The following is a 17688-nucleotide window of genomic DNA, read 5'->3' as shown; positions in this document are numbered from 1 at the left end:
TGTTTGCTGGGCGTGTCATCATCGCTTTGTCTGGAATTACAGATGTAAGATAATGTTCTTCTTTAATGGTTGCCATTTTTGGTCCTGCACAGTGCTATGACTGTTGCATAAGTAACTGCTAACTTTACTTTTTTATGACGTTATAAAGTCCCAGTATGGCAATGTTTTGGAGAGCATTGTTGTATTATTGGAAGCAGCTCTGCCGGGCTTCAGAGAAGGAAGGAACAAGCAGTATGTTGGCAGCCCTGGCCAAAACACTTCTATCTATGGCGCTCATCTGAGCCCATTGGCTGCGTGTTGTGGCAATTATCTTAATGGCCACGGCTATTTCATGGACCGCTGCGCAGCTATCAGATGTTTTCAGTGATTTCGTAGTTGCATCCCACAGGGGTGCGTGCGCGTGTGCGCGCGTCGTGCGCGTGTGTGTGTGTGAGGCCGACTATGTATGTTTGTGTAGTTCTCCTGTATGTAACAGTAGCGTCCGGGCTTATCATAACCTACTTTAAGCAACCCTTTCAGGAAGTACAAAGTCTGTTGTGCTTGGAACGACGTGCACAGTTAGCACACGTGCGCACACACACACACACACACACACACACACACACACACACACACACACACACACACACACACACACACACACACACACACACACACACACACACACACACACACACACACACACACACACACACACACACACACAGTAATGTACACAACCTACACTGTGGCCGCAAAACACACAACACAATCATCCTAATAAATAAATAAATGTTTGCTCTGTGCTTTTTGTACAATGTATCTTTATTCAGGTCCCAGTGTGACCTTGTTGTGTAAAGAGAGTTGTGACGTAAAGCAGTAGTTCTCAAAGTGGGGTCCGGGTACCCTCCAAGCCCAAGGGGCAGGTTTCGGTCGCTTGAAATGAAGCCACTTCCGGATTCTCGTTGAAGCTGCTGTTCCTATTAATGGCCCAGCAGATGTCACTATTTCACCTTCTACTGGTGTCAAGAAACTTTTAGCTCAATGATAAGTCTACGATGATTTGGAGAACTTTACACTTGATTTTATTAAACCTTCTCATAAACACTTTCATCATCATCATGATATGTGTTTAGTAAATTATGGTCACATTAATTTAAAAATGTATAGAGTAGGCTGTATTTCTAGGCTTTCTACTGGCTCTGCCGAGTGAAGACCCGGACTGGATATAGAAAGATTGCGGATTTGCACTGAAAAATAGGCGTGGCACTGTCCATTTATATTCTGAAGTCTATGGTACCCTCACAGGGTTCCTTGAGGGGGGTCCGAACTGTACCCTTACAGGTCTGTAACTCAAACAGTTATGAGGGTCCTTAAGAAAGACCGGAAACTGAGGGCAGAGAGTGGTAAAGACACGTAACACTGGTTCCTACCTGGAAGCGACCCGGCGACCCGGTGACATACCTGGCAAAGTTAAGTTCTTTTTTTTAACCCCCTTTTCTCCCTAATTTACTTGTAATGCCAATTGATTCCTCCCCACACACATTTCTGTGTGTTATCACTGCTGTTGTATCCTATTGACTCCCGGGAGCCCCCACAGGAGGAGGTAGAGTGACAAATCCCCCGGACACTGGCCAATTGTGTTTGTGTATTATGAGTCGACAAAGCTGGATGCACCACGGCGGATTCGAATCCACAACCTCTGTGGTGGTGGCCAAGCACTTTACCACTGTCCCACCCATGCCGAGTTATGTTCTTGATTCTGTATTTTGATGTGGAGGTATCATTACATGACTTGAGGACTAAATAAATGACTGACTCACTGACTGACTCACAGACGAGCTAAATACACAGGTCTGTGACCCCGTTCCGACTGACGCCTGAGTGACAACACAACGGACTGAAGGTATTCTAACAGACACAGAAGTGGAATAGGCTAATTGAGTAACTTCTCTACAGCAACTACTAGGGCTGTCCTCGACACAGGATTTTTGGAGTCGACTCGAGTCGTGGGGTTCATTCCGACGCGTCGACGAATCGTTTTATAGTCTACTTTGTGTAAAAAAAAAGAAAAAAAAAGTGTTGCTTTAAACGTCCACATCAACATAACACAATAATACATTAAGGTGATTGAATACACGGTGTTTTCGGTGATATCGGTGCGCGAGCAAAAGCGTTATCTGCATAGCAATGTTAATGTACAACACACCGTTAAAACAAATGAAACATCTCCGCTGTTCAACCCTGCCCCGTCTCTCTGCAGCGTGCCGTGCAGTAGAGATGAGACATTCGCGAACGATTCCGCTCTCTTGAACGGCTCTTTTAAATGAACGATGGGATCCAGTCCGCAGTCGCGGGACACCGAGCACTGACAGAGTAATGAGTCAGTGTCAAGAACGGATTCATTTCAGAAACGGATCATAAACAGCGGGAGGCACAGCTCCCAGCTAGAGCCCTCAGTGTGGACATGTGGACGCAAACACAGCGAAACAAACATCATCATGGATTACTTACAACACTGGAACAATTCAGAAGCACTTTAATTAGAAAATGTAACTTGTAGCCTACACTTGTGTATGTTAATTTGACTTTAGTAGATTGTTTAATTACTTTGTGGACGTGCGTTTGTGCTGTGGCAGGTTATTTAATATGGGATTTTGACAGCGTGCTTCTCCTCTTAACGGAACACCGTCCCGGCTCCGAATGTTTTAACGATGCGGCGGTTCTGGCTGTTCCGTCTCACTTTCACCCCTTCGCTGGTGCGAGACAATAAATAACTGTTCGCCAATTGCTACATCTCTCAATTGGAAGTAGGCCTACATGACACCAGTCCAGCAGTGTACCGCAGTAGTAGGCTAACTGGTGATATAAAAAATATATATATTTTCGACTCCTCGACTCAAACAATTGGCGTCGATTCCCGGGGCTTAAAGCGACGCGTCGATTCGTCGATTTTTAGAGGACAGGCCTAGCAACTACTTGCCAGTTTGTTAGCTGGCTATAATGGTATAGCAGGCTAACCATCACTCTTTCTAAGCCCTGAAACAGGAAAAGCTGGAATGATAGGAATTATATGTCCAAGTTGACAAAGCAGCAAAACCGCACATGCACATTGAGAGAGAGAGAGGGAGAGAGAGAGAGAGACCGACAGACCGTTTTTGAGAGTGAGAGAGAGAGAGAGATGCTTGAGAAAGGGTTCGGAAACAGCTGGGCAAAAAAGTAATACTTCCTCTTTCACTCTCACTCTCTCTCTCACCATAATGATTGTCCTTCAACCACATGAATTCTAGTGTCTCTATTCTGGGCCTGTCCCAATAGACAAACATTCAGCGAAAATAGCTGATCTACACGCTCGCGTCGATCATGCGCTGTGAGCTTGTTGTTAGATCGGCCATTTTCGTCTGGTGTAGAGGGAAAAGGGAGGGTACCAAAATAGACCCATAGGGAGGATTCCCGTCAATTAAGTATATACTAGGATTTAAGTGGTTACTAATGGTTAGATCTCCATCTCAGTGTTTTTTTCCTCTCAGCTCTAGCTAGCCGATAACAACAAATTAGTAACAATAACATGGTAGGTATCATGGTAAGAACGGGGTTCCAAATGGACCCTTACAGGTCTGTATCTCTAAGATTGTACAAATGTACATTTGTACACTCTCAGAGTTATGGTGGTGGTCCTTGAAATGACAAAGTTTGAGAACCACCGGTATTGTAATTGTATAGCAGCTCTGACACGGTTCCAAATTTGATGGAACCGATTCCTGGTTCCTTAATGTTGGATCCGGTTCCTCCGATCCACGGTTCCGGATCCAACCCTATAGATCAGTCTATATATCAGGGGTTCTCAAACCTTTTTAGACTGAGACCCCCAAAATAAACATATGAACTGGGGACCCCCACCCTGACAAGCACTTGGAATTGTCGGTTCCACATATAAATATTGTGAAAATAGCAGATGTACATGCTCACAACGCCTCACAGTGCAAGGCATTGTAAGCATGTAGATCCGCTATTTTCAAAATGTTCGCCTCTTGCTTACTTAATACTTTTGCCAGTTGCCAGTTTGGTATAAAAACGGCCTTGAAAATCCTTAAATTGTCACTTTATAAATATGCAGATACCCTGTATAGACTTATGTTGGTTTGTTTCCCTTTGAGTGATCTGGGGACCCCACAAAATAATTTGGGGACCCCAGTTGGGGTCTTGACCCCAAGTTTGAGAACCACTGCTATATTATGAACCATTTGTGATGGGGGTCACCTGGTTTAGTAGCCTAATGTTTGGTAGCCAAAGTGCCATAGAGGGCCTTATATATGAGCAGGGTAGGGGAAAGTCCACCTTCAATTCAACTGTCCATCCAACAATCAAACATCTTTTTATACTAGATTCTGGAGTCAAAAGTGAGTAGAAAGTCAGTGCACTAGTAGCCCACCATTGTAGCGTTGAACCAATAGTAGAATGCATAAATCACAGACCAGTCAGACTTGCAATGTTACACTATGGCAGGGACACACGTCCACACTCTAGTCTAGAGGATCCAACATCAATGACATGCAGGAAAACATTACACAGCTTTGTGGAATAATTGATTGATGGGTCAATTATAGCATTCTGCAGTCAGAATGGACTGCTGTTCTGCCTCTGTTTACGTTGCTATGGATGTGGAAGCTTGTAAGCTAATAATAAAATATTAGCTTACAAGCTAATTTCATTTGCAAATAGCTGTGCAATTAACGTTGCCCCTGCATCACTCTATTTTCCGATACTGCTGGTCTGCTTGTATAAACCAATTTCAATAACTTGACATGAAACATAATCAGAGAAGCCATATGTTATAAAAGATTACCCATAGGTATACAAGTATATAGTGAGTGCCCTGTGTTCACAGCCACGGATGCCTTATGACAACACCATTTCATATTGATCAAAATCATAAGGCTTGTCCCCATGGTCTTATCCATGTATGACACTAACACACAAGCTTTTCGATACATTGTGCATTAATCCTTATAGGCTTATATAGGCTATATTGCTATAGTGTTCTGATATTATAATGTTATAGGGGATAAGCCTTTTGAGATGCAGCGTCTCGTTTTCGAGGGGGTCCTCAGTTGTGCCGTTGTATGATTGACCCACAGGAGATGAGCAATCATATTTTCTCCCGTTTCAAAGGTTCCAGATGGAAGATTGTTGATTCTTCCAGGGGCCGCCGTACTGCCTTAAACAGACTGTGTTGACAACAATAATTATCAGCATTCCTTTGTCACCAGATGATGCCATAAATCATAACGTTAAATCTGTTGCCACTTCACATAGGTGGCCTCAATGTGTGGAGCCCCCAGAGCATCAATGTGTGGGCCCCCAGAGCATCCCCCTGATGCTCTGGGGGCCCACACCCTAACCCTAACCCTGATGCCTGCGCCCCTGGATCACCCCTGTAATTGAGAGCCTCCTAATGAAAAGTGGTAGCCAGCCCAGTTCTGAAGAGGCCAAAAGCGTTCCAAGACCGACGCCATCAACAGCTGTACAGTCAACACCAAGCAAAATATGATAAACAATCTCTTCTTCACAGAGAGAGAGAGAGAGCAAGAGAGAAGTACAACAGAATCCACACACACACACACACACACACACACACACACACACACACACACACACACACACACACACACACACACACACACACACACACACACACACACACACACACACACACACACACACGTGTTGAATGCTTTCAGTAGTAGGGAATGGGATGGAGTGAAATGAAAATTGCATGTGGCGCTTTTGTTAACCACTAGACCAACTTATTTGTACTAAAGTTCATAAAGTTAACATATTGTAGTATAAGTAATTATAACTAAATCCATTTGATTATAACTGAAAAACAGCAAAGAAATGCCAGTCTACAAGCAGAAAACACACTGCATTTTGCGACACGTTTTGCACTTGTAGACAGGCTATTTTTAGCTAATTCGTGACAGTAGAATGATGGAGTGGGACATTCATTTACGAAATAAGTTCAAATATGGAGATAAGAGGTTTCTGTCGACAGCAACAGTATGCAACGTGGCCCCCTGGAGTGAGTGTGGAAAAACAGTGGCCCCCTCTATCATCAAAGTTGCCCACCCCTGGTGTGGAGTTAAGTAAGAGCATTGCCAAATGCACTCTTCACTGGTCCGTTTGATCAAGTAGTCTAGACAGTTTAAGTGGTACTGAATTTGCAGCTCAACAAAAGCTATTCGCCCTAATGTATGAAGGACAATTTCACGATTAATTAAAATCACTGCGATACGATTATTGTGAGTGTTTTTTTAATCACGATAAACAATAATAACGATTACCTTCCCATCCCTAGAAGCATAAGCAGCCCTAAGCTCCAGTGTATATGGCAACTACAAGACAAGCCTCCCCCATAGGCTACTATAAAGCCAACTACAGTATAAGCATGAATTATGGATGATATATAGCCATGAGTCTTTTGGCTGGCCAGCATCAACTGCAGCTACACCATTGACAATGAGTATGTAACAACAGAAGGCTGTGTCATGGTGGTTGGTTTATGGGGACAGGGGCTTTGGTTCAGTTATCTGCGCTGAAATGGAATAAAAATGTACCCACTACTAGATGTTGTTTTCGGTGGAGCCGGCTGTTAGCTCTGACAAGGCTATTTTTCGTTTGTTTTTAGACCTCCTCACAGCAGCAGTCAACTGGTGGTGGTCGACACTGCAGACAGTGCCAGCTAGCTAATCTGCGATGGGGGTCGGTCTGCTCTAGTGAAGTAGCCTACAGTAGTAGGCTATATGAGTCGTGCCGTCGAGGGGGTTTTATAAAACGTATACAAAGGTTTAACATAATCAGAGGAGCAGTATTAAGGGCCTAGGCAGGGGAATGTCCACCTGATTTGCAACCATATTTAAACATGTCCCCTTCTTCCACTAAATCAGTGGTTCCCAAACGTTTTAGCCCGAGACCCAAAAGGGAAATTAGATTCATTTTTAATGTTTTTAAATAATAATCATTAAAACAAAAAGTAGGAAACAAAAAATTAAGGGAAACGTGTCCGCGACCAACAAAGTGGGTCCCAACCCAGTGTTTGGGAAACGGTGCACTAGATGTTTTTGGAGTCATTTTGTGAGAAGACAATACTCTGACTATAGTGACTATCTGCCCACCATTGCTGCCTGTGTTGAACCAGTAGTTACATCGACGCATAAATCACAGACCCAGTCAGACTCTGCTGCAAACGTCAAACTATTCACCAGACTTTGTAGTCAGTGTATCCTGATTCCTGACAAACTATAACTTCAACCTGAAAATGAAAAACGCGAGTTGTTGTAACTTGCCGGGTTGTTGTTGTTGTTCTAACACTGTAACAACGTGCAAAAAGGACACCAAATATCAAGTGGGATCCCGCATCAAGTGTCACCAATGTTGTTCCCTTGAGTCTTTGCGATACTGTATCTATCATCTATCTAAAGTTCTCTCACACACACACACACACGCACACGCACACGCACACGCACACGCACACACACATTGTATTCCTAAAACTTGTGAGGACATTTTTCAAGCAATTTTCTGAATACCATTGAAAAAAAGATATAAGCCTAAAAAGCCGAAAAACAACGGTCTACTACAACTACAAGCCCTTGTAGATTGTTTTTCGGTGCATGTCACGCCAGCGCAACAACTGAGTGTAAATCGGGCATAACACTAGTATCGCCAACCCATAAAACCTAACCTCTAAGTAGTTTATTTGATGCTAAATTTACGTTCTTACCTCGTTTCTAGTCAGTGGCGTGTGTACTTATCTTGTGGATGCATTCCGTGCTCCTTTCTCAACACCGGTTCAAATAATAGCCTGCGGACTTTTTTCCTTCAACATTTTCTCGTCCTCCGCTTCACGCTACTTTAACGGCGATTTAAAAAGAAGGAAAAAATAGGAGGGGGGAGCCATAGTTCTATTTAACATCCATAATAACGTCTTTTTTTCTTCACGTAGAAAAATCCTCTTTTGTGGAAAAGCTTTCCATTCGGAAGTATTATAATAATAGAAGAAGTGGGTTCTCTTCTCTTGTCTTGTGTTTTTCTTTTTTACATGATAAAACTACTAAAAGTCAATCCGTGTCCTGTAGGTATGCATGCCACGAGGAGGCGGGTCTCGAGAGGAACAGGGCCAGCGTTGCCAGGTTGGAGCTTTTGAGAGAGAAATAGGCAACCCAGAATCAGGTTTTATTGTCACATCATCACATTAATAGTAAGGGGAACATAAGAAAATCTGCGAAGTAAATCGTTACCAAGACATTTCTAAAGGTGTGTAATAATTATGTACTAAAAGGTTGAAATTCAAATCCCGGGGGAAACCTCATAAAAAATATATTTGTGTTTGTATCCCATTAATACAGGGAAAAAAAAAATATATATATATATATATATATATATATATATATATATATATATATATATATTCTTTACGTAGCATGTGAGGGGTCAAACTAGGGGTTTTTCATGATGCTGAATCCATTGCAAGCATTTGTTTTGCACGAAAAACATTCCGTGGGCAACAAATGGCCCCTACAAAATGGTGAAAAGTGATGATTCATCACTAAACCATCGTTTGGTGGGTCTGTCAGTAAGACTCCCTAAATCGGGAGATAAGCGACCGTCAGATCGCATACACAAACTGGCAATGGTAGCCAATCAGGAGGGAATATGGGAAATGGGACAGATCCATGTTGATTGTGACTTTTAGAGATGCTGTGATGCTAAATTTGCATGATTTTAGGGCAAAATCTGTAGGAGCATTGTCCAAAAATGTGTTTTGCTAAAATCGGCCTGATGGTGGCGCTAGATGGGACAGATGCATGTTGATGACATGAGTCTAGACATACTGTGTACCGCTTTGCGTGATTTTAGGGCAACATTTGTAGGAGCAGAGTGTCCAAAAATGTGTTTTGCAAGAATCGGCCTCATGGTGGTGCTAGAAGAGGGCCATGTGAGAAATGAGGGGTGGAGGTTGTGGTTTGGCAGCCAAGGAGTGCGTGTGCAAAGTTTGGCATGGATAGGTGCAAAGATGGCGGAGTAGGGCAAAAGTGTGACATGATCCAGTTTACGTTGAGTCCTTTGTACTCATTTCAGAAATCATTGTCATACCCTGTTTTAACATCAATTATAACATAAATTGGACCATATTGGCCTGGGCCACAGGTTAGTGGTCCGGGCACCTAGGCTGGTAATCCAGCCCTTGCAACGTTGTTCGAGTACCGATCCTGACTGATCCGTTTCCTGTCAGCCTACTGTACACTATAAAGGCAGAAAAAGCCCAACAAATATATTTAAAAAAATTGGACCATATTTTCACGAAACGCATATCATGGTGATTGAAACAACAAACAAGGCTTTAAACAAGGGACAGACGCCCGATGGCGGTGCTAACCGCTCCTACATATGGCTTTATTGCGACCGAAAGTCGCAGTATACCATGAGAAAAGTCGTAGCTTGTCAGTCCGTCCGTCCTTCCGTCCTTCCATCCTTCCGTACAGGACCTCATCAAAGATCTAACCCTGGATATTCATACAGTCACTGTGACATCACAGGTGAAATCACAGTGACAGTCCATATATGGGGGTCCCTGATGTCATTGATATTGAAGGCATGGCCCATATCTGTGTGGCTGGTTCAGATAGAGATCTCCATTTATGGGCATAAAATGTATTGTATGTATATGGATACATATCTATCTATAAATGCGACAAATCTCTGTCTGTCTGTCTGTTTGTTTGTTTGTAATCCACGTATCTCGAGAACCGTTCGTCCCACCGGCTTCAGATTCGGCACGCGCGTTCCCCGCCGCGGCACGGAGTGCAGTGCCGGGTCTCGACCCGACCCGACGCGCGGTTTTCCCGAACCGGCGCGAAACGTTCGGAATCTCCTTATTTGATTGTTGGTTTATTTGGTTGATTGTTGACATTTTCCGGAGGAAATCGGCGAAAGCTCTGACTCATTGTGACATCACTTCATAAAAGGCTCTGACATCACGTACGCCACATGAGATGTATGTATGTAATCCGCGTATCTCGAGAACCGTTCGTCCCACGGGCACGCGCGTTCTCCATATATGGGCATAAAATGAATGCCCCCATATATGGGCATAAAATGGATTGCAGACAGACAGATACAGATATCTCCATATATGGACATAAATGGACAGAGGCAAACAGATGGTCAAAGATCTCCATATATGGGCATAAAATGGACGCAGACAGACAGATACAGATATCTCCATATATGGGCATAAATGGACACAGGCAAACAGATGTTCAAAACGGGTCCTATGACAACAACCGGTACTGTGTGTGCAGAGATCTTCATATATGGGCATAAGTGGACAAAGACAAACAGATGGTCAAAACGGGTCCTATGACAACAGGTATATTGGGGTTTGCATTAAAGGGTGGGGCATTCATGGGGTTTGCATTAAAGGGTGGGGCATTCATTCCCTATTTCAAATTCGGCACGTGCGTTCCCCACCGCAGCAGGTAGTGCAGTGCTCGGCCTCAACCCGACCCGACCCACGATTGTTTGAAAAAGCGACAGAAATCTCATATATGGGCATAAAATGGACGCAGATAAACAGATATCTCCATATATGGCATATATGGGCATACAATGGATGCAGAATCACAAAGATCTCCATATACGGGCATAAAAGGGACACAGACAGACAGATACAGAGATCTCCATATATGGGCATAAAATGGATGCAGATAGACAGATATCTCCATATATGGGCATATATGGGCATAAAATGGACCCAGAACTATAACTGCAGTGATCTCCATATATGGACATAAAATGGACACCGACAGACAGATACAGACACAGACAGACAGATACAGAGATCTCCATATATGGGCATAAAATGGATGCAGATAGACAGATATCTCCATATATGGGCATATATGGGCATAAAATGGACCCAGAACTATAACTGCAGTGATCTCCATATATGGACATAAAATGGACACCGACAGACAGATACAGATATCTCCATATATGGGCAAAAATGGACACAGGCAGACAAATGGTCAAAACGGGTCCTATGAAAACAGGTATAATGGGGTTTGCATTAAAGGGCGGGGCATTCATTCCCTATTTACATTGTTCCGAGTTGGCCAGGTCGCCGACTAGACGCTGGGCCGCCCGTCAGCTTCTAGTTATTATTAATAAAGGATAAAATAAAATAAAAAGTCCATATATGGTCATTCCCAGAAACAAAATCCCTTTTATGCCCATATATGGACATTTTATTTTATTTCTGATGTCATCAATCCCAGGCCAAAACGTTAATATTAAGTCCATATATGTATATGGATATATAATAAAGGATAAAATAAATAAAATGTCCATATACAGTATGGGTATTCCCAGATGATGCCCTGTTAGGGTACCCCCTTATGCCCATATATGGAGATCCCCAGGCATCAAACCCAGGCCCTAACTCGCCAAGGCCCTGCTTGGCTTTACTAATTAACATACGGTTTATGCCCATTTATGGATTATCAATATTAAGGATATTACTATGTTATCAATATTAAGGACATATCTGGGAATGCCCATATGGTCATGTTTTGAGTTTTGACATAACATTGTTGATTATCATGCAGTACCATATACATCACTGGTCAGACGGCCAAGAATTGGCGCAACCTCGCACTTTAGGGAGAGGTTGCATGTCACCCTGAGGTGTCTTACTAGTATGTATGTCCGTCCCACAGAGCTTGCAATTAGCATGTATATAAAGGCACCGCTCACTTGACTCTTTGTGATAGCGATAAACAGGAGCAGGAAGTATGCTGTGTCAGTGCCATTGATCTAACGCTAGTCTCGCATAGCCAGACAACTTATTCCACAATCTCTGAATGCTATATAGAGTCTGGAACTACAGCTCCTGAGTGGCGAATATCGGAAGATGACATGTCCATTCACAAAATAATGTTTTAAAATATCATTTCTGATAAGCAGCAAGCTATGTATGCTTAGATGATTCTTTTTAAATTAGGATAAATGTGAGCGACTGTAAAAATGAAACAAGTGGGGACGAGGCTTCTCATCCACTTTATAGCTTCTCATGCCGTACTGTATACTCATCATACGACATCCGTTGCCCCAACTGTATGAAGGGAGCATTTGCAAATCGCGGGAGTCAACAGTCTGGCCACGCGAGACTACACTGATCCAAGACAGACAACAAACGATTGATTTGATCGTCAAAATAAACGTACCTTTCGGCTGCCGCGGCCGAGTATATGGCACTATTAGAAAAAGTTATATTTACTCAATAAAATCACTGAATATCATGTATGTGATTGTTTGAGTAGGTCACACCAAACGAAGTAAAAATCCAACTGTTCGTTTTGAGTTAGATGTACATATATTATTTGAGTTAATTTCGTGAGAATAAATGAGTATTTGACCAACTGATTTTATTCATGAATTATACTCAATTTGTTTTGGTAATTTTCCTTCATAATATTTGAGTATGGAGTACTTATATGGATCAATTTAAAAAGACCCTTAATTATTATTCATTCCAACTAAATAATCTTTCATCTCTCACAACAACCTAAACAATTGAGTAGATATGACTAAGATTCAAAATTGTACACAAGGGTTCATGGAAAAAAAAGGGTTTATGGGAAAATTCTACTGGAACATTCTGTCAACAAACAGCAGCAGCAGCAGCAGCAGCAGCAGCGCACATCTTTTTCAACAAGAGACCTGGAGAGTGTTTGCAAATATTGGTAAGTAGATTTACTGTATCTTTGTGCATATAGGCTACACAAATGTATTGGGTATAACTTGTGTTCTTTACAAAGGTTTGCAGCTAGTTAAGGTCACAGTGAGGGTAATGTGCAAGCCCTCTAGTCATGACTTTTTGCATTTATTACAAGCTATGCACAGCTGCATACAATGGTGTGTACAATGAAGATAAAATGCACAGGTAGGCCTACATATTATCTACATGACATCTATTATGGTGTTCAATGAGGATTACATGTGTAGAAAACTTGGAAAAAGTATGAAGTAGATAAGCAACATGATTATACAGTATTCCTTGATTTTGGTTTGGCCAAGTAATTATTGGAATCATAAATTGACTAAGCCTCACATGGTGTCAGTTATTTGAATTATCATCTTTTTTTTTCTTCAGAAATGCTCAAATGACCAATTTACAAGCTCAAGCTTGTGAGCTGTAGATCAGCTATATCCACTATTTTTGAATATTTTGAAGTATACAATTATTATTATTAACTATATCCCTGTAAAATTGGGTTGCAGATATTAAGCATTAGATGACATGATGGTGTCAGCCAGCAGACATCAAGGAGAGTTGGCCTGCCTTGTTAGATGTTTACAGAAATGGTTACAGAAATTAGACCTGAATGTGACAGACATCTTGTCATTGTAGTTAACCACTTGTATACCCTAGCATCCCTATCCTGGGGGAAAATACCAGATCTCTAATCTCACGTCTTCTTTTTTACTCTCTTCCCCTCATCTCTGTCTTCCAGGTTAGTGCAAAGTTCAGGATGATCACCACACTGAATCTTGAGCCAAAATGTATGGCAATGTTGGACTTCTATACCCCCAAACTACTGTCCATGTTCCAGTCCAAGAAGGGCAGTTTGGGCACAAATGAGTATTCTACATCAGGTATGAAACTTTCATTTACTCTAACATCCTTAATTATATTTCACCTGGCTAATGACAATAATTACTACATTAATTTATGCTAAACTCATCTTTATCCCCTGCAACTCTCTCTCCTGATTATTCATTTCTAAATGTATGTCTTAACTCTTATACTGCTTTGAACGTTCCTGTTCGCCCCAATTCTTGAGGTCGAGTAGGGCCAATACGGGCGTTCGTTCGTTTGATGTTTTTTATGGATTATGATAAAAGACGTCCTTGCGCAACTTTTGAATGCATAATTGGTCGTCGGTGTCGTTTTGAGGACAGCCGGAAACCTTTCATAAAAAAAAAAAGTAAACAGACTGTCCTGGCTCCGCCTGCCCAGAGCGACTCTGCACCAGCCTAGCTGCCAGGGGCGTCAATTGGGTATGGCAGGGGTATGCAGCTGCCATACCTTGACAGGGGGAAATAATAAAAATGTACTTTTCATCGTGCCTGTTGCTAAGGTATGGCAACATGACTGGTGTCTTCACCAGACACCAGTCATGTTGCCATACCTTAGCTTGTTCTGAACTGACGCCACTGCTAGCTGCTAGCAGCCTTGAGGGACTATATTGTTTTATGCATCGGGCTGTTAGTAGAGAAAGAGAGAGAGAAACGTTGGTAAAAGCGATCATTTTGTCGGAAATCAGTTGTTTTATAGTATTAGTAGTATAGTAATTGTAGTAGGTAGTAGTATTTAGCAGTACTAGAATATTGAGATGTATTAGGCCAACTCAGCCTCAACTTGCTGGTATCATTCCGCCGAAGTGCGACCCTCCCCCCCTGGCCGGAGCAGCAGCCAGCAGCAGAGCAGATCCACGGATAGAAACAAACTTTGTTAGAATTAGGATTACAAACCTACCCGCGTTGGTGACTCAGGACCAGGCAGCGCCCACGAATGGTGGTGGTGGTCGTGATGATGATCATGATGATGATGATGATGAAGAAGAGAAAAAGATCACTGTAGCCGTTGGTATTGAAGATAAAAAGATTGAAGATGGTGCCAGTCGCGAAGAACCGGGGTCCAGAAGTGGATCAAGAGCCTCGTGATATTGTGGAAACCGATCCCGACGGAGCTCGACCCCCGTGTAGGATGGATCCCCCCGCCCGGGGGCTCACATCGCCGCAGCAGCAGAGACCCATGTACCGCCGCCACCGCCGCGAAGAGACAGACGAACTGGGCGATTTGGCCAATGAAGAATGGCTTCCGCGTAGAGACCCCTCGGAGAACAGAGGCCACGATTCTACTGTCCAAAGTAAGACTTCCAATCCAGTGCATGTATGTATTGTATAGTTGTATACTGTATATAGTTGTATACTGTGTGATAACAGAGCATCCGTGTGGAACTGGAAGCCTGGGATGGGGGGATGGTCAGTGATCAGTGAGATAGGGTAACGGTTTTCCATTGCGACGTGTTGCCACTCCGACATTGGGATCCGGTCTAGAGCCCGCCTACTGCATCCGGCTATTTACACGTACACATACATGCAAGAAATGTTTCCGTATCCGGACCGGATCAGTAACTTGATCCAAGCAGTTAGGATCCACGTGCTTGGTTTGTTTTTGTCGCTACTCAGGACACACGTGGAGTTCCTATCACGCGCGTGCACGTACCGCGTGTAGTGTACGTGCACTGCACAGCCTACTAGGATTATTTGATGGGAATTTAGGATTTATTGGCTTAGTTTGTGTGTGCGTGCGTACGATGTGTGTGAGAGAGAGGGAGAGGTTTCTTTTTATCGTCATCATCATCATCATCATCAGTAGCTGATGATGTAGCTTTTCAGTTCAATTCAAAGGAGCTTTATTGGCATGAGAAAACATACGTTTACATTGCCAAAGCAAGTGTTACAAATAAAAACTGTTGAAAATGGGGAACATATATACAGTTGGAGGGAGTACAGCTTTGTGTAAACAGAGCTATGTTGCATTGTGACATTTTATATAGGTATACAGGGTATAAAGGGAATTTCACTGTGACAGTAAATGCATGGTAACTATTTACTATAACTGCATTTTATGTTATATATGAACTTATTGTAAGTCATTTGCTAAATGTTTCTGTAAATCAGACTTAGCACCATGCACATGCTCACATAGACATCAAAGGGGGCTTGAGCCCCTGCCCTTTTATCCATCTGTAAAAAGTGCCCTCTCCAGACCATGAATGCTGTTTTTACATAATTACTATATATATATATATATATATATATATATATATATATATATATTTGTGTGGTAAGCAGGAAGTGCATAGAATGTTAGAGAGGCAGGGGTTGACATTTCTAAAACGGCCTTTTGATGAAAATAGTAGGCCCCCAACCTCCACGCATTCTGCTGTGACGCGTTGTGAGCTTGAAGGTGTACTATTTTTCATGTATTTTATAGTAATTATGTATTTGTATAATTTACAGATCGACCATGGGCTCGTGTACGAGTTCAGCAGACCCGGTGGAGCCCTTCCGGAGGAGCCTGGCTGGAGTGAAACAGAATGGAGCCCCAGGCCCTGTGCAGGCTGAATGACACACACGCACGCACGCACGCACGCACGCACGCACACACACATATACACTCTGTACTGTAGACATGTAGTGTCACAGTAGTGTCACAGTGAGATAAAGAGAACCCTGAAAGCTGAAGCAGGATTCAGGCTGAAGCTCATGTCACTGTGTCAATGTTCTGCACTGCTCTTACTACTGCTCTTACTTCTCTTACACACTAAAAGTGTGTAAAAAGACACTTTTTCTTGTTTTTATTTTTTTGAATTTGTTTGTAAACAACCACTGATCATAGGTGTGATGTTACTGAAGCCAACAATAAAAGGCTAAAGAGAGATTTCTGCCTGAAAATGTATTCTTCACAAAAATGCATTTTTCTCAGCTTTATGTTCTCAAAGAGCTGTTTTTAGGCCACATTCTGCAGCTTCTAGCTAATGAACAGAACAAGATAAAAACTCGAAATCTTTTTCTGTTGCAAAGTAGACATTCTATTCTTCGTTGCCATATAATTGTTGTCTTTATAGTCGAAACCAAATTTCTCCAGTAGGCCTTCAAAGATGAGCGACAATTCTCAATTTAGCTGGCAGTGGATTGAGCTTTTTGTTCAATTCTGTGGCAGTAAAAGAGTTAATAGCTACTAAGGACAGTCTCCCAGCTTCCGTTGCTAAAACTGGGTTGTGGAAACAATTGTATTGCCAAAGTTTATGTTAGTTTATGAAAGTGCAGTCATACTTTTTCTTTATTGTTAATAATTACACAAATAATTATGTTTCTATTCTGCAGAGAGGAATCCCCAATCAACGAACACGAGAGGTCATCATCCGATGTCTCGTCGACCATCTGGAAGAAGATAGTGTCAAGATCAAGAACTTTCAAGTTAGTAAAATAAATGTTTTGACGTTTTAATGTCATCGTGGATGAGACCATCACATGCAAAGGAACAGCATAGTGATGTCCAGAGAAGGTTGTGACATTGGCTGAATGGCTGTTGCATCCGTTGCATGTCTGGTCCAACTGATTCAAGTTTATGCCCAGGGCTGCATGTGTGGAGACAGCTAGGATTGCTCAATGTGTGTCTGTGTGTCTTGTAACATTTAGCCTGAAAGTGAGCTCTAAACAATTATCTTCACAATGTGTGCAGGAAGGAAGCTGCTGGTGCACCTGTCAGAGTAGAAGAGAAGTTGACAGAGGAGGTGATGATGAAGATGAAGATCTACCTGCTGCAGAACCAAGAGGACTCAATGAATGAACCTACTGATGTAGGTATTGTGATTAAGCCCTCAACAATCTTGGGGATCTGCTGCTATCTGTTGGGACTGTTCTATGCCTTTAATCTGAGATACCCCAAGAACCTCAGATATGTTCTTGAGATGTTCCAAAAAGTACTAGTTGAGTTGGATCCCGGACACCTTTCAGCCAAAGTTCAGAGACTGAAAAAATTTCTGCTTGCCGACTACTGTTCAGCAAGAT

The 17688-nt window shown here is 42.4% G+C and overlaps 1 protein-coding gene across 1 annotated transcript in view; it reads right to left on the bottom strand.

Moving 5' to 3' along the window:
- Positions 1-7976, bottom strand: part of LOC308294392 (uncharacterized protein) — a gene marked incomplete at its 3' end in the record, with an annotated part of 103941 nt that extends 95965 nt beyond the window's left edge. Inside the window, exon 1 of the mRNA XM_080737124.1 lies at positions 7763-7976. The remainder of the gene's footprint in view (positions 1-7762) is intronic.
- Between the last annotated feature and the right edge of the window lie 9712 nt (positions 7977-17688).

Source organism: Nannobrachium achirus (genome assembly GCF_963921795.1).
Source record: "Nannobrachium achirus genome assembly, chromosome: 11".
NCBI classification, from domain to species: domain Eukaryota; kingdom Metazoa; phylum Chordata; class Actinopteri; order Myctophiformes; family Myctophidae; genus Nannobrachium; species Nannobrachium achirus.
This window is presented reverse-complemented; position numbering and strand designations above follow the sequence as displayed.